At 41.5% G+C, this 24,865-nt stretch overlaps 1 protein-coding gene across 14 annotated transcripts in view; it reads right to left on the bottom strand.

Annotated features, from left to right (window-relative positions):
- Positions 1–18,968: 18,968 nt before the first annotated feature.
- LOC308616704 (uncharacterized protein) overlaps positions 18,969–24,865 on the bottom strand; it is a 469,470-nt gene continuing 463,573 nt past the window's right edge. For 12 of the 14 annotated variants that reach the window (XM_081233063.1, XM_081233052.1, XM_081233054.1 and 9 more), the window contains 4 exons: positions 22,467–22,725; positions 22,191–22,377; positions 21,789–21,859; positions 19,505–19,652 (listed from right to left, as the gene is read on the bottom strand). The gene's annotated coding sequence lies outside the window, so the exon portion shown is untranslated. Of the gene's footprint in view, positions 19,009–19,106; positions 19,166–19,504; positions 19,653–21,788; positions 21,860–22,190; positions 22,378–22,466; positions 22,726–24,865 lie in introns of those variants that run through there. The other 2 variants (XM_081233051.1, XM_081233060.1) reach the window with 2 other exon arrangements.

The raw sequence follows: 24,865 nt of genomic DNA, 5'->3' as shown, positions 1-24,865 counted from the left end.
GCTGTTTATTATCTCCTGGCTTCTGTAGGCCAGGAGTCCAGACACAGCTGAGCTGGGTTCTCTGATTAAAGCTTCACAAGGTGGCAGTCCAGGCGTCAGCTGAGTTGAGTTCTTTTCTGGGGCTCAGGGCTTTCAAGCGCAAGTGATTGTTGGCAGAATTCAGTTCCTTGAGGCTGTAGGATGGAGGCCCCATTCTATTGTTGGCTGTCAGCTGGGAATGTGTCAACCCCTAAGGCTACCTGTGTTCCTTCTCACATGGCCTTCTCCAACTTCACAGCCAGCAGTGGAGAGTGTCCTTCATGTCTAGCCTCTCTCATTCTTCCAATCTCTGACTTTCTCTGTCTCTGACCTCTCCACACAGATTTAAAGGGTCATGTGATTTGTCAGGCCCCCCCTGCATGTTTTCCCTTCTGATTAACTCAAAGTCAGCTGATAAGTAATCTTAATTACATATGCACAGTCCTTTTGCCATATAACATAACCTAATTAGGACAGTTCTGACCCATCACATCCACAGGTTCTGTCTACATTCAAGGGAAAGGAATTATTTCATACAAGGGCAAGGTTCAGTGGGCTTATCTTAGCTTTCTGCTCACCCCAGCTCCTCAGGCTACATTAGCCCCTTTTGAATGTCAGTTTCGCTACCAGAAAATTGGACAAATAAACCTATCTCCCAGACTTGTGGGGAAGATTAAATAAAATTCGTGAAAGAGCCACTTAGTAACTGCAGGTCTCTTCTCTTCTTCCTGTTTATTCTGGGCTGCCTGTCTCTTAACTGTTCCCAAGTTATCCTGAGAACAGACACCAGCTGGACTGCATGCCTATAAAATGACTCTATGAGATGCTTAGTAACAAATGTAGATTTAAAAGCAGAAACTAATAGATAATGTCCAGCGATCTGACTTTTGGAGGGCAGTGAGAGCTGAGATCATCCAGGATTAGCCCATGCCTCAAGTGAAGATGATTTTATAAAGACTAAAATCCAAACTCCTCAAGTAGAAGATTACTCCTATAAAAGGCTTAGACCACCATTTGTCTTGATAAAACAAACAAAAAAAGACTTGTCCATGGGTGCTTGAGTTTTAATAAATTAGATGCTATGAGAAAGAAAACCCATGGCACTGGCTTTTAAACAAACTAGATGCTCTGAGCCCAGAGTTAAGGATGCTCTCAGCTTTCAGGATAGAGCTGATATAGGACAAGGCAAAGCTGGTCCTCTCAGCTCTCTTTCTCAGTCAGTCCTTGCTGCGGGCGTCTTCTGCTCGTGCTGACTCCCTGCCCAGCTGCCTGGGGACCTTCACAGTGGTGTCCCACCTGGGCAAGTTCTCCTCCAGAAGTATCTGATTCTTTCCCACAAAGCCCATCACTCCTAGGTTCTATCACTTCAGTGCCTGGCTGGGGACCCGCCTAATCAAGCACAGGAAGAGCGGCAAGGTCAGCCAGTGAGAACTGCTGAATATGATAGCCTCTTCCTGGTCACCTCTGCACTTTACAGAAGCCTTCAGTGTTATTCAACCAAAGGAGACTTCCTTCCCTCTCAGGACTCAGGTAGACCCCCCCACTTCCCCAATCACACAGAGCCATAGCTCTCCGCTGTTGGAGTGGAAACCTACTGCTTACAAGGCTCCACCAGTGGCATATGGCACACCACTCGTACAGAAGGTCATGTTCCATCACTCCAAACCCTGTGGGCCCGAAATGCAGAATGACTTGCAGTCCCTCACGTGGGTCATGTGCTTTCTCACACATAGCCCCAAGAGTGAATGATCATCCTCACACTTCTCTCTGCTCATTCCCACACTTCTCTCTGCTCATTCCCACTCAGTCTTCAGGATTTGACTTAGAGGTCACCTGCTCCAGGAAGCCCCTCCCCTCTAAAGTCTGGGATCAGTGCCCTTCCCTATGCTTCCACAGCCCCATCACAGTATTTATCACACTGGGGGTGAAACTGCCATACAGGTGAACCAGTCTGTCACTCCCAATAGTTGGTGAACCTACAGAATCTCCAGTACAGTACTTGACATTTGCTTAACGTTCAAAAAACTTTGTGGAAGGAAAAGAGGAAGGGAGGGAGGGAGGGAAGAAGCAAAGAAGCAGCAAAGAAAGGAAGGCAAGGACCATAATGATATTATACTGACATGGGCTCGAGGCAAAGTAGTTGGTTGGGGAATATGGTGGAGTGACAAAGCCAACCTGAGCTCTTGGGACATCCTGAAGGAGGAGCAGGCACAGACACCTTGTATCAGCACCTCAGCCTGGTGTCAAGAGCAGGAAGCCAATCCTAGTTACAGGCTGCCACATACTCACTGTGAGACCCTAAATAGGTCCCTTCCCCAGGAAAAGTCTCAGCTTCCTGCTTGAATAACGTGTGGTGTAGCTGGATTCTCTGGCTTCTGGCGTCTATGAAGAGAACCTTACTGAGAGTAGTGATGCCCTGAGACACCAGATATTAAGCATCCTCTCTGCCCAAAGCCTAGCCCTGAGTTTTCTGCTTATTACTTAGTCTGAGGGGGCTCATGATTGGGTCGATGAATGAGCTTCCCAACCTGAGATTTCACCAATTAAGACTGAAGTTCACTGCAGCCCTTAAGTGCTCAAACCACAGCAAATGAAAACTGACTGGGAGTGATCAGGTGATGTTTTCTGGGTCAGATCCATCAGTTTCTCCATTAATTTGTTCCATCAGCAGCAATGATACAGGATTTTCAGGAGAGGAGTCACAGAGCAATGGAGAGGCATCCATGCTGGTTTCACTTAGCAGCATCTGACTCAGTGAATTGGTCCTCATCTGGCACAAATGCCAAAGTAGGGCACTTTGTGGGCAGAACATGGGTTGTCAGGTTTCTGCCAAGCCAGGGAAGGAGGGTAGACAGCCCACCCAGTGCTCTCATATCCCTCAGAGGAGGAGCTCTGCAACAGAGCAAGTGATTCAAATTCATGGAGCCGAAAATCCCCAGTAGAAGGGAGTGAGAAAGTAAGCCAGGGACCATGCTCTCAGATTATGTCATTTACTTTTTAAAATGTTAGTTACAAAACACAGATAAAACACGGGAAAATGTTTATAAGGTAATGTTAAAAGAAAAAGCAAGATGCAGATTTGTATCTGTAGTGTGGTTATAATTATGCAAACCAACAAAAGTGAAAAACTCAGAAAACTCTGTATAAGGACAAATAATGACATAGAGATCTCTGCCTGGTAGAATGATTATCACTGAAAAATTCTATTTTCTCCACTTTTCTGAAAAGTGCCTATATTTTATGTTATTAAAATATAGTTAAATATTTTAAAAATAATCATCTGAGAAAGAGCCCTTAAGGATCATTTAGTTCAGTGGCTGCCAAGAATGTTTTTTTCTGAGTACCCAGCTGGCTGCCTCAGCATCTCCAGGGAAGCTTATTAAATATGCAAGGGTCTAGGCCACAGCCCTAGACATCTTTACATAGCAAGCCTGGCACTGGACCCAGGAATCTGCATTCATTAAGCCAAAAATAAAAAGCCCACTCATATATCTGGAGAAAACCATAATTAGAAAAGATACATGCACCCCAATGTTCACTGTAGCACTATTTACAATAGCCAGGACATGGAAGCAACCTAAATGTCCATCAAGAGAGGAATGGATAAAGAAGATGAGGTACATATATACAATGGAATATTACTCAGCCATAAAAAAGAACGAAATAATGCCATATGCAGCAACATGGATGGACCTAGAGATTGTCATACTGAGTGAAGTAAGTCAGAGAGAGAAAGACAAATATATGATATCACTTATATGTGGAATCTAAAAAAAGGGGGTACAAATGAATTTGTCTACAAAACAGAGTTACAGATGTAGAAAATAAACTTATGGTTACCAGGGGGTGAGGGGGGAAGAATAAACTGGAAGACTGGGATTGACATATATACACAACTATATATAAAATAGATTAACTAACAAGGACTTACTGTATAGCATAGAGAACTCTACTCAATATTCTGAGGTGGCCTAAATGGGAAGAGTATCTAAAAAAGAGTGGATATATGTATATGTTTAACAGATTCACTTTGTTGTACACCTGAAACCAGCACAACATTGTAAATCAACTATACTCCAATTAAAAAAAAAAAAAAAGCTTGCCAGGTTCTTCCAAAGTGGACCCAGAGCTGTAGGTGGTTGTTCTGGTGCAGTCCATCCTCATACTTTGCAGAATGAGGAAACTGAGGCCCCAGAGAGCAGACTCACCTACGAGGTATGAGACAGAAACAGGACCAGAGCTCAGAACCCATTCCTGCGGAGCACAGTGGGCACTGGATAATTAGATAAATAATTTTGAGCTGTGAGAACTCTATGCCCTTTCTGTGTTTCTTGTCATTGTGTGGTATGGCTCCAAAGACAGACCCTTCCGGAATGGTCTGACCCAGGAGACTGCTTACTGGAGTCAACATGCTCTTCTTGTGACCTTTTATGAACAAAGGCGTCCAAACCCTCTGGATCTGAAATGTTGATATGGAGGAATTGGATTAAAAGGCTCCTGATTCTGCCCTCTCTCCCTAAGGGCTAGCATTACAACGTCTGTTTATTTTGGCCTTCAGGGCAGAAAGTTAAATTGCTCATCTTCCTTTTATGTGCAAGGTTGGTGTGTCTAAATGGGATGCTGGAAGGGCGGGCTGGCCCCAGCCCTTTGGCCAGACCTCTGCTCATGAAGGGGGCTAACCTTCAGCCTGGGAATGGGGCAGAAATGGCAGGAGCAGGGGGAGATGAGAGATGCAGCAGCAGTCAGAGCTGCCGAGTCAGTTCTGCGCATGCTCCTAATAATTACACCACATGCCATCAGCCAGGTCCTTCCCTGCAGGGGCCTGTCAAAGCTGCCTTCTTCCTTACGTATTTCTCATTAAAAGATGACATCGGACATGTTGGGTATCAAACTCTCCATTTTTTTTGCCTCCTGTGGACACAACTGCACCTGGATGGTGCTTCTTTCTCATCTCCTGCAGCATAAGCAGCCCCTGCCCCACAGTGTGAAGATAAGGGGGTTTGGAGGACAGCTGATGTCCTGGCCAGAGGCTCACTCATGCTACTTCAAAGGAAAAAAGGGTTTAGTGTTGGGACATCCAGGGCCTGGAGCACAGACAGAAAAGCAGTCAAGCAGCAGGCAGTTCTAGGTGCCAGCAATACCAATTATAATGATAACAATAATATTACCTAAGGTGGCAAGATAGGGTTTCCTTTCATCCTCATGTCTTCCTTCCCTCCCCTCCTCCTCCCTAGTGAAGAGGGTATCTGTGATAAGACAGTGTAGAGAGACTGAGGCTTTGCTGAAAGTATCCCAAGTCCCAAGAGGCATCCACACTGCAGCATCTAAAGACCCACTGTAGATGGCCAGGAGGAGGCACAGACTGACCACGTAGCATTTGCAGCCCTCCTCCTGGATGAAGATGAAGGTCCTGAGGAGAGGACTGAGCTTTGGCTCGACAGGATATGAAGATAGAAAGACTCAAGGGCAGGGTGACTGGAGAACACAGGGAGAAAGGAGTCCCCTGGACAGCCCTCCAAGGCAGACTTTATTTATACTGCAAGTGAATCAGGGGGAAAGTCAAGAAATACTTTGCACCACCGTCTGAATTCAGTGTGCTTAATCTACTTTTCTTTTTGGTGATGGGGTACCTACCTGTCATTTCCAAACTTGCAGATAGACTGAGGGGTTACACAATACCATTTACATCACCTAATCCTTCAACTTTTACTTTAAATTGGTTCAGATGCCAAACCCACATGTAATAGTAAACTCACAACTTCTACTACCAGCTCCACCATCACCAACCAATTCATCTGGAAATTCCTGGGAAGCACTGCACTGCACCTGGCCACCTCTACTTAAACACTCTTACTCTCTGAATTAACTATCAGTCTGCTTCTGGCATCTCACAGCAGCAACCATAAATCCACTGCACATCAGTCTTACTTCCCTCAAATACCACCAAGATCTGCATACTCTCTTTTCTTTTAATTAATGGGCTTTACGTTTTAGAACAGTTTTAGATTCATAAAAAAACTGAGCAGATAGTATAGAGTTCCCATATCCACCCTCTCCCTTACACACAGTTTCCCTATTAACATCTTGGATGAATGTGATGCATTTGTTATAAGTAATTAACACATACTGACACATTATTATGAAATACTTTATATTTATACTATGAACTAGTTTATATCATGATTCAGTCTTTGTGTTGTACAGTTCTATATGCATGATAGGATGTACCCACCATTATAGTATTGTATGACTCAGGGTTTAACAGAACCAGTAAGAGATATATAGGTAGAGGTTCAACAGAACCAATAAAATATATTTTAATTTATATTATTAATATTAAATATTACTTAATTAAAATGTTATTTTACATATACATACATACGTAAAATAAGAAGTTGGCTCATGCAATTATGAAGGCCGACAAATCCCAAGATCTTCAGCCAGAAAGGCTGAGACTCAGGAAAGTTGATTGTATTGTTCCAGTCTGAGTCCAAAGCCCTCCAGGTTCAAGACTCGAGAGCTGATGTTTCAGTTTCAGTCTAAAGACAGGAAAAAACTGATGTCCTAGTTCAAGGCAGTCAGACAGGAGCAAATTCCCTCTTACCCAAGGAAGGATTGGCCTTTTTGTTATACTCAGGCCTTCAACTGCTTGGAAGAGGCCCACCCATATAAGGGAAGGCATCTGCTTTACTCAGTCTACCCAACTCAATTGTTCATCCCATCCAAAGCATCTTCACAGACACACACAGAATAATATCTGGACAAATATCTGGGCACCCCATAGCCTAGTCAAGTTGATGCATAAAATTAACCATCACAAGTATCCTACAGAATAGTTTTACCACACTAAAAAGGCCCTGTGCATAAACTATTCATCCATCTGCCTTCCTCCAGCTCCTGGTAACCACTGATCTGTTTTCTATCTCTGTAGTTTGAACTTTTCCATAATGTTATTTAGTTAGAATCATACAATAATCATATAGAGGACCCAATGACTGAGAGAAAATATTTGCAAAACACTTGTGATAAAGGACTTGAGTCCAAAATATACAAAAAACTCTTAAAACTGGACATTTTGAACACAAATAATCCAATGGAAAAACAAACAAAATATCTGAACAGACACCTTACCAAAGAAGATGCAAATAGGCATAGGAAACCCATGATATTTTTCACAGAACTAGAACAAATAATCCTAAAATTTATATGGAATCACAAAAGACCCAGAATTGCTAAAGCAATCCTGAGGAAACAGAACAAAGCTGGAGGCATAACCCTTCAGACTTCAGACAATACTACAAAGTTACAGTAATCAAAGCAGCATGGTATTGGCAGAAAAATGGACAGATAAATCAGAACAGAACACATAAATGGAACAGAATAGAGAGCCCAGAAATAAACCCACACACCTAAAGTAAATTAATCTTCAACAAAGAAGGCAAGAATATAAAATGGGAAAAAGACAGTCTCTTCAGCAAGTGGTGCTGGGAAAGCTGGACAGCCTCTTGTAAATCAATGAAGTTAGAACACATCCTCATACCATACACAAAAATAAACTCAAACTGGCTTAAAGACTTAAATATAAGACATCACACCATAAAACTCCTAGAAGAGAACATAAGCAAAACATTCTCTGACATAAATCACAGCAATGTTTTCTTAGGCGAGTCTCCCAAGGCAATAGAAATAAAAGTAAAAATAAACAAATGGGATCTAATGAAACTTAAAAGCTTTTACACAGCAAAGGAAACCATAAACAAAAGAAAAAGACAACCTATGAGATGGGAGAAAATGCTTGCAAATGATGCAACAGACCAGGGCTTAATTTCCAAAATATACAAACAGCTCATACAGCTCAATATCAAAAAACGAAAAAACCCCATTTAAAAAATGGGCAGAAGACCTAAATAGGCACCTCTCCAAAGAAGACTTACAGGTGGCCAACAGGCACATGAAATGATGCTCAACATCACTAATTATCAGAGAAATGTAAATCAAAACTGCAATGAGGTATCACCTCACACCAGTCAGAATGGCCATCATCAAAAATTCTATAAACGGCAAATGCTGGAGAGGGTGTGGAGAAAAGGGAACCCTCCTAAACTGTTGGTGGGAATGTAAATCGGTGCAGCCACTATGGAGAACAGTATGGAGGTTCCTTAAAAAAATAAAAATAGAGCTACCATATGGTCCAGCAGTCCCACTCCTGGGCTTGTATCCAGAAAAGGCAAAAACTCTAACTGAAAAACATACATGCGCCGCAATGTTCACAGCAGCACTATTTACAATAGCCAAGACATGGAAATAACCGAAGTGTTCATCAACAGATGAGTGGATAAAGAAGATGTGGGGTGTGTGTGTGTGTATACACACACACACACACACACACATATATATATACACACACACACCTATATGGAATATTACTCAGCCATAAAAAATGATATAATGCCATTTGCAGCAATGTGGATGGACCTAGAGATTATCATACTAAGTGAAGTAAGTGAGACAGGTTAAAAATATCATATGATATCACTTATATGTGGAATCTAAAAAATATGATACAAATGAACTTATTTACAGAACAGAAACAGACTCACAGACGTAGAAAACAAACTTATGGTTACCAAAGGGAAGCAGGGGGAGGGGTAAATTAGGAGTATGGATTAACAGATACACGCTACTGTATATAAAGTAGATAAACAACAAGGACCTACTGTATAGCCAGGGAACTATATTCAATATCTTGTAATAACCTATAATGGAAAAAAGTCTGAAAAAAAAATATAAAACTGAATTACGTTACTGTACACCTGAAACTAACACAACACTGTACTCAACAATACTTCAATTTAAAAAAAGGCATAAGAAAAGATGCTCAACACCATATGTCACAAGGGAATTACAAATGAAAACAATAATGAAGTATCACTACACACCTAATAGAATGGCTAAAATCCAAAAAACTGACAGCACCAAATGCTAGTCAGGAGCAACAGGAATGCATTCAGTGTTTGTGGGAATACAAACGGTACAGCCACTTGGGAAGGCAGTTTGGCAGCTTCTTACAAAACTAAACATAAGAATCAGCAATCACGATGTTCCTAGGTACTTACCCAACTGAGTTCAACACGCATGTCCACAGTAGCAGGACCTTCAAGATGGCAGAGGGGTAAGACGTGGAGATCACCTTCCTCTCCACAAATACATCAAAAATACATCTACATGTGGAACAACTCCTACAGAACACCTACTGAATGGTGGCAGAAGACCTCAGACTTCCCAAAAGACAATAAACTTGCCACATACCTGGGTAGGGCAAAAAAAAAAGAAAAAACAGAGACAAAAGAATAGGGATGGGACCTGCACCTCTGGGAGGGAGCTGTGAAGGAGGAAATGTTTGACACACTAGGAAGCCCCTTCACTGGTGGAGATGGGGGGGCGGGGGGGAAGCTTTGGAGCCATGGAGGAGAGCGCAGCAACAGAGGTGCAGAGGGCAAAGCAGAGAGGTTCCCGCACAGAGGATCGGTGCTGACCAGCACATACCAGCCCGAGAGGCTTGTCTGCTCACCCACCAGGGCAGGTGGGGGCTGGGAGCTGAGGTTAGGGCTTCAGAGGTCAGATCCCAGGGAGAGGACTGGGGTTGGCTGCATAAACACAGCCTGAAGGGGGCTAGTGCACCACAGCTAGCTGGGAGGGAGTCCGGGAAAAAGTCTGGAACTGCCTAAGAGGCAACAGACCATTGTTTCAGGGTGAGCGAGGAGAGGAGATTCAGAGTACCGCCTAAACGAGCTTCAGAGAGGGGCGTGAGCCATGGTTATCAGTGTGGACCACCAGAGACAGGCATGAAATGCTAATGCTGCTGCTGTGGCTACCAATAAGCCTATGTGCAAGCACAGGTTACTATCCACACCTCACCTCCCAGGAGCCTGTGCAGCCAGCCATTGCCAGGGTCCCATGAACCAGGGACAACTTCCCTGGGAGAACACATGGCACGCCTCAGGCTGTTGCAATGTTACGTTGGCCTCTGCCACTGCAGGCTTGCCCCACATTCCATACCCATCCCTCTCCCCGGCCTGAGTGAGCAAGCAACACCTCATCAGCTGCTCCTTTAACCCCTTCCTATCTGGGTGAAGAACAGATGCCACATGGCAACCTACATGCAGAGGCGGGGCCAAAACCAAAGCTGAACCCCAAGAGCTGTGTGAACAAAGAAGAGAAAGGGAATTTTCTCCCTGTAGCTGCAGAAGTAGCAGATTAAATCTCCACAATCAACTTGATGTACCCTGAATCTGTGGAATGCCTGAAGAGACAATAAATCATCCCAAAATTGAGGCAGTGGACTTTGGGAGCAACTGTATATTTGGGATTTGCTATATGCAACTGACTAGTTTCTGATTTACATGTTTATCTTAGTTTAGATTTTAGCACTTGTTATCATTGGTGGATTTGTTTATTGGTTTGATTGCTCTCTCCTTTTTTTTTAGTACTTAAAAATTTTTTTATTTTAATAATATATTTTTTAATTTTAATAACTTTATTTGATTTTATTATTTTCTTTCTTTCTTTCTTTCTTTCTTTCTTTCTTTCTTTCTTTCTTTCTTTCTTTCTATCTTTCTTTCTTTCTTTCTTTTCCTCTCTTTTCTTCTGAGCCGTGTGGCTGACAGGGTCTTGGTGAGCTGGCTGGGTGTTAGGCTTGAGCCTCAGAGGTAGGACGGCCAAGTTCAGGACATTGACCACCAGAGACCTCCCGGCCCCACGTAATATCAAGTGGCGAGAGCTCCCCCAAAGATCTCTGTCTCAATGCTAAGACCGAGCTCCACTCAACGACCAGCAAACTCCAGTGCCGGACACCCCATGCCAAACAACTAGTAAGACAGGAACACAACCCCATCCATTAGCAGAGAGGCTGCCTAATATCATAATAAGTTCACAGACACACCAAAACACACGAGCAGATTCAGTCCTGCCCATAAGAAAGACAAGGTCCAGCCTCATCCACCAGAACACAGGCACTAGTCCCCTCCACCAGGAAGCCTACACAACCCACTGAAACAAACATACCCACTGGGGGGCAGACATCATAAACAACAGAAAGTACAAACCTGCAGCCTGCAAAAAAGAGACCCCAAATACAGTAAGGTAAGCAAAATGAGATGACAGAGAAATACACAGCAGATGAAGGAGCAAGGTAAAAACCCACCAGATTAAACAAATGAAGAGGAAATAGGCAGTCTACCTGAAAAAGAATTCAGAGTAATGATAGTAAAGATGATCCAAAATCTTGGAAATAGAATGGAGAAAATACAAGAAACGTATAACAAGGAACCACAAGAACTAAAGAGCAAATAAACAATGATGAACAACACAATTAATGAAATTAAAAATTCTCGAGAAGGAATCAATAGCAGAATAACTGAGGCAGAAAAACAGATAAGTGACCTGGAAGATAAAATAGTGGAAATAACTACCGCAGAGCAGAATAAAGAAAAAAGAATGATAAGAATTGCGGACAGTTTCAGAGAACTCTGGGACAACATTAAAGGCACTAACATTCAAATTATAAGGGTCGCAGAAGAAGAAGAGAAAAAGAAAGGGACTGAGAAAATACTTGAAGAGATTACAGTTGAAAACTTCCCTAATATGGGAAAGGTTATAGTCAATTAAATCCAGGAAGCACAGAGAGTCCCATACAGGATAAATCCAAGGAGAAACATCTTAAGACACATATTAATCAAACTATCAAAAATTAAATACAAAGAAAAAATATTAAAAGCAGCAAAGGAAAACAACAAATAATAAACAAGGGAATCCCCATAAGGTTAACAGCTGATCTTTCAGCAGAAACTCTGCAAGCCAGAAAGGAGTGGAAGGACATATTTAAATTGATGAAAGGGAAAAACCTACAACCAAGATTACTCTACCCAGCAAGGATCTCATTCAGATTCAATGCAGAAATTAAAACCTTTGCAGACAAGCAAAAGCTAAGAGAATTCAGCACCACCAAACCAGCTTTACAACAAATGCTAAAGGAGCTTCTCTAGGCAGGAAACACAAGAGAAGGAAAAGACCTATAATAACAAACCCAAAACAATTAAGAAAATGGTAATAGGAACATACATATAGAAAATTACCTTAAAAGCAAATGGATTAAATGTTCCAACCAAAAGATTTAGACAGGATGAATGGATACAAAAAGAAGACCCATATACATGCTGTCTACAAGAGACCCACTTCAGACCTAGGGACACATACAGACTGAAAGTGAGGGGAGGGAAAAAGATATTCCATGCAAATGGAAATCAAAAGAAAGCTAGAGTAGCAATTCTCATATCAGACAAAATAGACTTCAAAATAAAGACTATTAGAAGAGACAAAGAAGGACACTACATCAATCCAAGAAGAAGATATAACAATTGTAAATATTTATGCACCCAACATAGGAGCACCTCAATACATAAGACAAATGCTAACAGCCATAAAAGGTGAAATTGACAGTAACACAATAATAGTAAGGGACTTTAACACCCCACTTTCACCAATGGACAGATCAACAAAAATGAAAATAAGTAAGGAAACACAAGCTTTAAATGACACATTAAACAAAATGGACTTAATAGATATTCAGAGCACATTCCATCCAAAAGCAACAGAATACACTTTCTTCTCAAGTGCTCATGGAACATTCTCCAGGATAGATCATACCTTGGTCACAAATCAAGCCTTGGTAAATTTAAGAAAATTGAAATCGTATCAAGTATCTTTTCCGACCACAATGCTATGAGACTAGATATCAATTACAGGAAAAGAACTGTAAAAAATACAAACACATGGAGGCTAAACATTACACTACTAAATAACCAAGAGATCACTGAAGAAATCAAAGAGGAAATCAAAAACTACCTAGAAACAAATGACAATGAAAATTCGATGATCCAAAAACTATGGGATGCAGCAAAAGCAGTTCTAAGAGGGAAGTTTATAGCAATACAATCCTACCTCAAGAAACAAGAAACATCTCAAATAAACAACTTAACCTTACACCTAAAGCAATTAGAGAAAGAAGAACAAAAAAACCCCAGAGTTAGAAGAAGGAAAGAAATCATAAATATCAGATCAGAAATAAATGAAAAAGAGATGAAGGAAACAATAGCAAAGATCAATGAAACTAAACGCTGGCACTTTGAGAAGATAAACAAAATTGAGAAACCATTAGCCAGACTCATCAAGAAAAAAAGGGAGAAGACTCAAATCAATAGAATTAGAAATGAAAAAGGAGAAGTAACAACTGACACTGTAGAAATACAAAGGATCATGAGAGGTTACTACAAGCACCTCTATGCCAATAAAATGGACGACCTGGAAGAAATGGACAAATTCTTAGAAATGCACAGCATTCTGAGACTGAACCTGGAAGAAATAGAAAATATAAACAGACCAATCACAAGCGCTGCAATTGAAACTGTGATTAAAACTCTTCCAACAAACAAAAGCCCAGGACCAGATGGCTTCACAGGCGAATTCTATCAAACATTTAGAGAAGAGCTAACACCTATCCTTCTCAAATTCTTCCAAAATATAGCAGAGGGAGGAACACACCCAAACTCATTTTACGAGGCCACCGTCACCCTGATACCAAAACCAGACAAAGATGTCACAAAAAAAGAAAACTACACACCAGTATCTCTGATGAAAACGGATGCAAAAATCCTTAACCAAATATAAGCAAACAGAATCCAACAGCACATTAAAAGGATCATACACCATGATCAAGTGGGGTTTATCCAAGGAATGCAAGGATTCTTCAATATATGCAAATCAATCATTGTGACACACCATATTCACAAGCTGAAGGATAAAAACCATATGATCATCTCAATAATGCAGAAAAAGCTTTCGACAAAATTCAACACCCATTTATGATAAAAAACCTCCAGAAAGTAGGCATAGTGGGAACTTATCTCAACATAATAAAGGCCATATATCACAAACCCACAGACAACATCATTCTCAATGGTGAAGAACTGAAACCATTTCCACTAAGATCAGGAGTAAGACAAGGCTGCCGATTCTCACCACTATTACTCAACATTACTCTGGAAGTTTTAGCCACAGCAATCAGACACAAAAAAGAAATAAAAGGAATCCAAATTGGAAAAGAAGAACTAAAGCTGTCATTGTTTGCAGATGACATGATACTATACATAGAGAATCCTAAAGATGCTACCAGAAAACTACCAGAGCTAATCAATGAATTTGGTAAAGTAATAGGATATAAAATTAACGCACAGAAATCTCTTGCATTTCTGTACAGTAATGATGAAAAATCTGAAAGAGAAATTAAGGAAACACTCCCATTTACCACTGCAACAAAAAGAATAAAATACCTAGGAATAAACCTACCTAAGGAGACAAAAGACCTGTATGCAGAATACTATAAGACAATGATGAAAGATGTTAATGATGATACAAACAGATGGAGCGATATACCATATTCTTGGATTGGAAGAATCAACATTGTGAAAATGACTATACTACCCAATCTACAGATTCAATGCAATCCCTATCAAACTACCAATGGCATTTTTCACAGAACTAGAACAAAAAATTTCACAATTTGTATGGAAACACAAAAGACCCCGAATAGCCAAAGCAATCTTGAGAAAGAAAAACGGAGCTGGAGGAATCAGGCTCCCTGACTTCAGACTATACTACAGAGCTATAGTCATCAAGACAGTATGGTACTGGCACAAAAACAGAAAGACAGATCAATGGAACAGGATAGAAAGCCCAGAGATAAACCCATGCACATATGGTCACCTTATCTTTGATAAAAGAGGTAAGAATACACAGTGGAGAAAAGACAGCGTCTTCAATAACTGGTGCTGGGAAAACTGGACAGCTGCATGTAAAAGAATGAAATTAGAACACTCCTTAACACCATACACAAAAATAAGCTCAAAATGGATTAGAGACCTAAATGTAAAGCCAGACACTATAAAACTATTAGAGGAAAACATAGGCAGAACACTCTATGACATAAATCACAGCAAGATCCTTTTTGACCCACCTCCTAGAGAAATGGAAATAAAAACAAAAATGAGCTAATGGGACCTAATGAAACTTAAAATCTTTTGCACAGCAAAGGAAACCATAAACAAGACAAAAGGGCTACCCTCATAATGGGAGAAAATATTTGCAAATGAAGCAACTGACAAAGGATTAATCTCCAAAATATACAAGCAGCTCATGCAGCTCTATATAAGAAAAACAACCCAATCCAAAAATGGGCAGAAGATCTAAATAGACATTTCTCCAAAGAAGATATACAGATTGCCAACAAACACATGAAAGGATGCCCAACATCACTAATCATTAGAGTAATGCAAATCAAAACTACAATGAGGTATCACCTCACACCGATCATAAGGGCCATCATCAAAAAATCTACAAATAATAAATGTTGGAGTGGTTGTAGAGAAAAGGGAACCTCTTACACTGTTGGTGGGAATGTAAATTGATACAGCCACTATGGAGAACAGTATGGAGGTTCCTTAAAAAACTAAAAATAGAACTACCATATGACCCAGCCATCCCACTACTGGGCATATACCCTGAGAAAACTGTAGTTCAAAAACAGTCATGTACCACAATGTTCACTGCAGCACTATTTACAATAGCCAGGATATGGAAGCAACCTAGTGTCCATCGACAAATGAATGGATAAAGAAGATGTGGCACATGTATACAATGGAATATTACTCAGCCATTAAAAGACATGAAATTGAGTTATTTGTAGTGAGGTGGATGGACCTAGAGTCTGTCATACAGAGTGAAGTAGGTCAGAAAGAGAAAAACGAATACCGTATGCTAACACATATATATGGATTTAAAAAAATGGTTCTGAAGAACCTAGGGACAGGCCAGGAATAAAGACGCAGATGTACAGAATGGACCTGAGGACACAGGGAGGGGGAATGGTAAGCTGGGACGAAGTGAGAGAGTGGCACTGACACATATACGCTACCAAATGTAAAACAGATAGCTAGTGGGAAGCAGATGCATAGCTCAGGGAGATCAGCTCTGTGCTTTGTGACCACCCAGAGTGATGGGATAGGGAGAGTGGGAGCGAGATGCAAGAGGGAGGGGATATGGAGATATATGTACACGTATAGTTGATTCACTTTGTTATACAGCGGAAACTAACACAATGATGTAACTCAATTATACTCCAATAAAGACGTTAAAAAAAATCTCATGTCCACATAGAAACCTGCAAATGAATGTCTACGGCAGCTTCATTCATAAGCACAAAGCAGGAAACAAGATGCCCTTCAATAGACAGATGGATAAACAAACTAAAGCAGCACAGGGAGGAGGGAGAGAAGTGGATGATTTTGTGAGATCTCCACTGCCTACATAAGACGTCAAAGCCACACCTTCACCTGCGAATCAGTGGTATCACTGGAATCCACAGGATGGTCTGTCCTATTAGAAAGCTGAGCACAATCAGCACTGGAAAGCACTTAGCACTTTCTGGAAAGTCGTACGTGCAGAATACATGTTATAATGCTTTCCCTTGCCATGGATTCCATAAATCAGAGGGAGGGGCTTGTTGCCTTCCTGAGGTGATGTCTAGGCATCATCTGCTTTTTGTTCTATATCTTATCTTTCCATCTGCAGCAGGATGGTGGAATAGCCAAAGATTGACTTGGAAGGTACTAAAAGACATAGCACGCAATTCAGTTCAGCTCACCCAACATTTGTTGATACCTGCTGTGTTACCAAACTAGTCTCAGAATATCTTTCTCATTGGCCAGGGTCACACTGTGGCCTTTAAGGACCTCAAATGCAGGCTTCACTGAAGTGAACTAAAGGCCCCTACTGAATGCAACTTTGTTATTAGGCAGAAGTAAGACATTAGTACCTGCTGACAAGAACCAGGAGGAATCAGCGTTCAGAGAAGAAGGAATGGAGGCATTAGGATTTAGCAATAGAAAGGTCTAGAGCTCAAAGGTGGGATGTGCAAATTTGAGGCTGGAGGGCTCCTCAGATCTAGAGGCAATATGTGGGCTTCAAATAGAGTGTGAATTTCTGAAACCTGATGGACTCTCTGTTTGCTAACATGTTATTTGCACGCAGGAAATTCTGAAAGAACATTTATCTTGATAATTTCAAGGGACTAGCAAGGGGACTTGCTTAGCATTACCAAAGGAATTCATCATAGGTCTAGGTCAAGGACTCAAGTATCTACTCTCTACCCAGTGGTCTTTCATCTAGCCTGTGTGACTGCTTCTAACCTCACTTCTTGGGTTATAAGTACGCTCGCAATGGGCCTCTTAGGATGTGATGGAGGAATGGAAAACGCCTTGAGATGAGAAGAGTAAGAGAACTGTGAAATATGAACTCAGTGATAGAGAAAAGATGACTTGCTTGAGTCTGAGAAAGGAAAGACTAGAATCTTGGGGGAAGCAGCAGGGTTCAGTGGGGTGGTGAGCAAGCAGTGCCCAAAGAGGTCTTAGGAGTCACTCAGGGAACTGGGAGGAAGGCCAGCCTTAAAGGCACAGGTGCAGTGAAGGCTGCCACCATGGCTTGACTTTTGAGTTTGCTCACGCACATTTTCATTTCTAGTGACAGACAACTTGAGGCTCCAGAGAGGCATTTATTACACATCAGTTCAGGTAAGGTGTTTTTCATTCCATTCTGGCCAAAATTGATTTGATATTTTTCTGATGTAAATTAGGTTGGAGTACTCTGGGAAGCAAATTCTGTCTTCCAAGTTCAGTTTTCAACACTCATAATATATTAGTTTCTGCTGTTGGTGGATCTAACGTGACTGGCTGAGTATGAATCACCATAAAATTGAAAAAGGAAAGAGCAAGAGGCGAAGTTATAATTCAGAGTTGATATGTTTGTACAGTTATATCTACTAGGGATATGTATAACATATTTAGATGAATTGTAGGGTAAAAAGGTCCTTGGAAGAAATGCCGCATGTAGCTCTCTAAAGAAAGACCTAACTTCTCAATCAGCTACGATAGCTCGTCTAAATCATACTAACTCACTGGGAATTTCTTTTAAGGAGTCATATCCAAGACAAAGAGTCGATTACCAGAAATGAGGTTAGTGGTCATGTTGTAGATCAAAGACCACTGAATGGAAAGTGGAGGTCGTTGACCCAGACAAACAAGTTCCTTTTGTAAACCTGAGCAAGTGCCCTCCCCTCTCTGCACTGCCTACCTCTCCTCTCAACTGAGGGGATGGAGTAGATGCAGGGATAAAAGTAGCTTTCAGCTCTCGTCCCTCCTCCAGTGATATGAGAGTAGCTCCTGGAAATGGATGCAGACATTACTTCCAAAGTCAGTGACAAAAGTGTCCTGACCGTCTCCATCAGCTATGACTAGAAGAGAATAGATTTGACTATCCTGGACCATATATTCTTCATGGGGTCAGCCTTGTGGTATCCACACAGAAGGTGAATTTGTTATTTATGGGCTTGGTGAGTTATACAAACCTAGGTTGGAATTCTGGCTTCTTACCAGCTGTGTGACTATCTCAATTTTCTGAGCTCTATAAAGTAGGAATGATAAGTGTACCTACTCTATAGGGCTATTGTGTAAATGGGAAAATAACTATGTGAAGTGGCTTACCACATTGTAAATGCTCAAAATTCCTATCTGCTATTATTGATGTTATTAATGATGAAGATATTATTATTTATATTAACAACAGTGCACTCTCTCCAAAGATATGTTTTCAAAACATATCTCCAGGACTGCCTCTACTATGCTGGGTGCCGGACTAAGCACTGGGATGTAGTGATGCCTTCAAATACCTTGTGAAAGTGAAGGAGCCCAAAGTCTATGTGAACGATTTCCAAAAGTGTTTTAGGAGAGGCTGGAAGGGGTACAGTGATGAATTAAAGGAAGGAAAGAGAAATCAGCTTTGCTCTGGAGATCAGGAAACACTTCATGGAGTTGGAATTGCAGCCTTGAAGGGTGAGTTCACCACATGTGTGAAGAAGGAACACATTTTAGCCTGAGGTGACAACAAAGGTCAGCAGCCTGGTATCTTGCCTTGGTCACAGAGGGGCACTTGAGTCAGGAACCTGGTGGCAAGACTTGCATGGTGGGCCATGGAATAAACACTAAGAAGATGAGATTATTTATTAGTGACCCCCATCTTCCCATCAATACCCTCTGTTCCCTCCAGACAGAGGTAGTTTTACCCAAAGTAAAGGAAGCTTATGATTTAGGTCCTGGGAGGGATCTAGTAATCTCTACACATTGTCATATGTTTCTGTGAAATTTGAAAAATCAGCTCTTTGAACCATAGATAGCTGAGACTACTATCTCTTCCCATGCCAACTTCCCTTCTGTCACTTTCCTCTTGTCGGATGGTGCTGGAGTAGCTGTGACAATTTCTTTTGGATCTGGCTCAAGAGAAGTTGACTTCTGAACACATTTAGTTTGGGTCTAGTGGGATATGTTTATGGGAGGTGCGTAGTCATTGCTAGCCATCTGGTGGAAGAATACTATCCAGGTACGCTGCTGCTGCTGCTCTGCTCACTCACCTGGTCCCATGACAGCGAAGGGGAGGCTGCCAGCACAGACACATGCTTCAAGGGCCTGGCACTGCAAGTATGTGAATAGGGAGGAGGAACAAGGTTTAAAATACAGAGCCAGAAGCCAAGTCAGGGAAACTTCATTAGATGTGTAAAATTCTAAGTGGAGAATTTGGTTCTCATCGACACCTTGTCAAAACGGTCAGGAATGCAATGACAGTTACACTGCACACATTTTTCCCTTTTCTGAACGGAATTGTGTGAAACAGAATTTGACTGAATGTCTGCGTTTGTAGGGCACAAGCCTGAAGCAGTGCAACAAGCAGTGAGGACATCTGTGTGTGATGTCATATGTTTTACGTATTCTCACTATAATAAAAAAGATCTTTTTTGAACCAACTATGCTAGAAGACTGAATTATCTTCCTAAGCTAGCTATGAAATATATTACAAAGTCATCATCAGTATGAAGAGGTATTGATACCCAGGCAAAAACTGAACGAAGATTTATTCAAGAGGTGTGTCAGCCAGTTAATAAAAATAATGTCATTTTCTGGTTTTTGTCTTATTTTTAAAATTTGTAGTTTATTTAGATCTCTTTCCTCATTCTAAATAAATATTCACTTTTATAGCTAATTTTATACTTAGAATTTTTTCTTTTTCTTAAAGAGGACCCTTCAAATTGTATAAGGTTCAGATCCCCTAAGACCTGGACTGACCCCAGTCCACAGGATGAGTCTTTTCCCATGTACCCTCTCTTTCCCAGAAGAAAATGCTGAAAACCTTCCTAACCTTTTCACTATGAAAATCTTAAAAAAAAAAAGGCTCCTTTCTGCCTCCCTGTGCTCTCCAATTTCCCCTTTCCTTTGCCATTTTCACTCCTCGATTCTCCATTCCTTTGCTCTACCCTTCCCCTGTTGTGCTGGGTTGTTTTTGTTCTCTGTTGTCTGTATCTCATGCTACGGCCCCTGAACCAGTGGAGAAGAAACTTCATGCAGGTCTTACACCCTTCCTTAGTGTGCCTCCAAAAGGATTCCACAAATACTCGACATTTTCTGGGCACCACCTTCTCCAGTCTTCAGGTGTTTCTCTTTCTACAGATCTGTGGCAGATGCCCTTCCCTCAGCCACCCCTTATCTTCCTTATCCTGTATGCAGCAGGTAGGCAGCAGTGGCCTCAGGGAAGACTGGCATTTTCACCTCCCCAGGGTGAGAGGTTTAAGCTGGCCAGGTAATGCCAGTCACCTCCATCAGGGATTGCACTGGATTGGGGTATGTGACCCAATGTGGCCAGTGAGACTAAGGGGACGTCTGCTGGGGGGCCTTCTCCTTCATAATAAAGGAAAGAATATTGCAAGAGGAAGGTCCCCTTTGCTACCCCTGCCCTACAGCCTGCCTGGAATATTACTTAAGAATATGTTGTTTAAAGCTTCAGTAATCATCCTGTTACTCTTAGTGAAAGGCCAAGAGCATTGCACGGTGTAGACCCAGAGCCCTGACATTGCTAGTCCTCTGAATCAACCCTGGAATCACTTATCTCCAGATTTCTTGTATTTTTTTGTAAACAAGAAATATCCTTACAGATTTAAGCCACCTTTACTGTTTGTTGTTTTTACTTGCAGCCAAAACATCCTAATCCATGTAAGTACACAGCACAGAGTCTTATATTAGACCACAGTCACCTCCAGCTTGGCCTAGTCTTCTATGTTCCTAGAACCAAATAGACTGGAAACTACTGAGTTTAGAAGGGACCTCTGTGACTAAAGAAAGCCCCAGTCTGGCTGACCATAGCCTACAAACCTAATTTCTAAGCAATCCCTTGACCTTGGAATTTGTCATATTAGGAAGTGGACTGCAGAAACTATGTACCCCCCAAAGGAGCACAAATCATCCCCCAGCACACATGTCAGGAGTAGCCATGGAGGAAACTGGAACAAGAAAAGTACTGTCCCAGATAGTAGAATCAAGGAATGTCAAGTTGGCTGGCCAAAGATTCATTCCATTCCCAGGGCAGAAGGTTCCTACCAGTTTTGTCAAGCAGCAGGATACACCAATACTAGGGACCACTGCACAATGTTTTCATTTTCTCCTTTCTAAATAGAAAGTGTTATGATTATTAACCCATTCCGTCTTTACTACTGAGTAATGGTTTGGCCTGGGAATTTAAAAACATAATTGTCTCTTAGCCAAAGGCAGAAATACACTTACCATGAAGATAATGAAATTTCGGCACCAAGGATCCTCACTTGCATGGGCTCCTTCCAAGGCTCAGTGTGTTCCTGGCGTCATGGGAGAGATAAGACACAGCAGCTGGAGGCATGGAGTGCTGTCCAGTCTGGGGTTTTACTCTCTGTAGCCAGGTGTGATCCTGATGCTTCAGGCAGGGTCAGTGGACTACCAGCTCTACCCCTTTATCTACCTGGCCCCCAGGAACACGTAGCCTCTGCTGGACCACTTTTTAGCATGGGAGCTGTGATGGTTAATTGTATGTGTCAACTTGCCTAGGCCATGATACCTAGATATTGATCAAACATCAGTCTAAATGTTGCTGTGAAGGTATTTTTAGATGAGGTTAACACTGAAACCAGCAGACTGAGTAAAGCAGCTTACCTAAGATAATGTGGGTGGGTCTGATACAATTAGTTGAAGGCCTTAGGAGAAAAAAGAAGGAGGTCCCCTGAGGAAGAGAAAATCCTGCCTCCAGACTGCTTCAGGCTCCAAAATCCAGTCTCAGCTCCTCCCTGAGTCTCCAGCCTGCCAGCCTACCCTGCAGATTTTCCACTTGGAGCCTCCACAGCTGCATGAGAAGATTGGTTAAAATTCATCTCCCTCCCTCCATATATATACACACATCCTATTGGTTCTATTTACAGTACAAGAGCCTACCTTTAACCCAGAAGAGAACTACGTGATTGAGAGGCTGAGAGGCTGCTCTGCTCCTTGCTTGGAGGCCAAGACAACCGAGAAGTCACCACCACCTGGCCATGACCCTTACCCCAGGTCAAAAGTGGTGGGGACGCAGGCACTGGAGGTGCCAAGGACCAGGTTGAATTGGCTGTTGTGGGAGCTGCAATCTGGACCTGCGTCCTGGGAGATCAAAGGTCTGGAGTTCTCTTGGAGTTCATCTCGAAGCAGAAAGACCTGCCTGAGTAAGAAAATGCAGAGTGTTACAACTGTGGTATTACAAACAAGAAAACAAGATGTAGAGTTGAAAACATTTTTCTGGGGCTTTAGGATGAAGTTGATGCTGTGCATGGCAGTCCAGACAGATGAAAAACCCATGGCTCCACCATGATATGGCTGAACCCCCAATTCCATCAGCCCCAAATCCTGCCTTGCCTCTTGACTTGTTTTTATGCAAGAGCAGCATGTCTCTTATTTTTAAAGCCAGCTGGAGTTGAGTTACTATTTCCTGCATTTAAAATCATCTTAACTGATAAATTATGTGGTTTAAATTCAATATATCAAGGTTCTTGTCAGCTTGTTTTCTTCAAACTATACCATTTAGGAATTTTACAATATTCACTCAATAGGTTTAGCTAAATTAGAGCCATTATTTCATTGCTATAACATTTATGATGATAAGATTGCTTTATAACTTGTAGATTTGAAAGCATATGCATTTCTATACATCTTGATAATGCTTGGTATACTGTTCATAGTTTATTTCACACACCATCCTTTTGGATTTTGAATAAGTAATACACCGATTGTCATTTTTATTAGTAAATCAAAGTACTACACACTTTAATACTCATTGAAATGCAAAAAAACATTTATTTGCTTTCTGAAAAAATACTAGCATCTCTATTTTCAACTTAAAAAGTAACCTAGAGAAAGTAGGCTTCATTGTTGTTTCTGTAAATACACTCAGTGTTAAGACTGCATATTGTGAGAGATTTAAGCAATTCACTGTGAACCTAACGATCAATTTCCCTTAACTTGTTTCTGTAAAATGCAAACAGCTCCCAGATAATCTGGGACAGAAAGAGGGAGCTGAAGACTAGAGATGACCTGAAGGAGGCAGGAAAACAAATAGCTTTCCCTATAATCACAGTTGAACCTTAAAGACTTGGTTCAGATTCCTCAGGGGTTACGAAATCCAGGCCCCTGTCTGGCTAAACTAGACAGGAAAGGTGGTGTATCCGTTTCCTCCCTGAAAATTGCCAGTGATAGGAATCCTTACCTCAGCAGCATCTAGTTCTAGGGTTATAGCCCCTGACAACCAGGAGACTCTACCTCATGTGTCCTTGAAGTTTCTTCTTTTTTCACTAATATCTACTGCTGTCTTCTTTTGTTCCTCACAACCCCAACCTCAGTAATGGACAAGAAATGATTCCAAAACGTGCCACAGTTCGTTTTTCTCAAATCGTCCTTATTTCAACAGGTTGACTGCCTTAGGATTCTTGAGTCACTTCTGCTGTCACCTGTACCTAAGTTATTCATTCAAGGCTCAAAACTACCAATGACATTAAAATGCATTTGATGTCTACTGGTGCCCTTCACCTTCGCTCATACTTCTGTTTTGCTCTCTGGGACCATTTCTCCCCATTCTAGCCCTGAGGCACATCATCCTCTGAGTTTCTTCTCAGAGTAAATTATATCTATGTTCTCTGTCACAGTTTGCATGACCAGGAAGTTGCTGGTCAAGGTGTTGCAGAGAATTGTCAATGGCATCGCTGTCAAGAGGCCTCCCCAGGGAACTCAGTCTGTTCAATTAACCACAGTCCAGGGGCTGGCCTTCAGTCTCATAGGTCCAGATGCCTGATTTTGCTGGACTCTCCGAAGGAGAGCTGCCTCTTAGGACAGACTCACATCATTCCAGCTCTCATAGACTGAAGTAGATTTACAGGGCCAATTTTATGGTTAAAAAAAAAAAAATCACTCTCTATAGGCCATGCCAATGCCAGTGCTGTCTCTCCCCAAAAGAGATAAACATAAGAATCCAAACTTAAGTTAGAAGTTGCTGTGGATATGAAATCTAATACTAAAAGCTCTTAGAACATATTGCCAAGTCTCTTTTCAGGAGGATGGTACATACCAACTTATGATCTCACTGGTTGTGTATCAGTGCCTGTTTTAATACACTCTTGCTGCCATTGCTGCCAACGCTGGTCGTCACCAAAAGTTTTAGTTAATTTCAGGCTAACATCCATTCTCATTGCCTCCACTGGCACCAAATGACATTTTTTAAATGCTCTTTCCATCTTTTGGGTGTGTTAACAGTACCATGTCAATTAATGTCATACACAGTTCTAATGAAGAGGTTGTTTTTAGTCTTTGTG

Source organism: Mesoplodon bidens (genome assembly GCF_964165515.1).
Source record: "Mesoplodon bidens genome assembly, chromosome: 4".
NCBI classification, from domain to species: Eukaryota; Metazoa; Chordata; class Mammalia; order Artiodactyla; family Ziphiidae; genus Mesoplodon; species Mesoplodon bidens.
The sequence above is the reverse complement of the archived record's forward strand: the minus strand, read 5'-3'. Positions and strand labels throughout refer to the sequence as shown.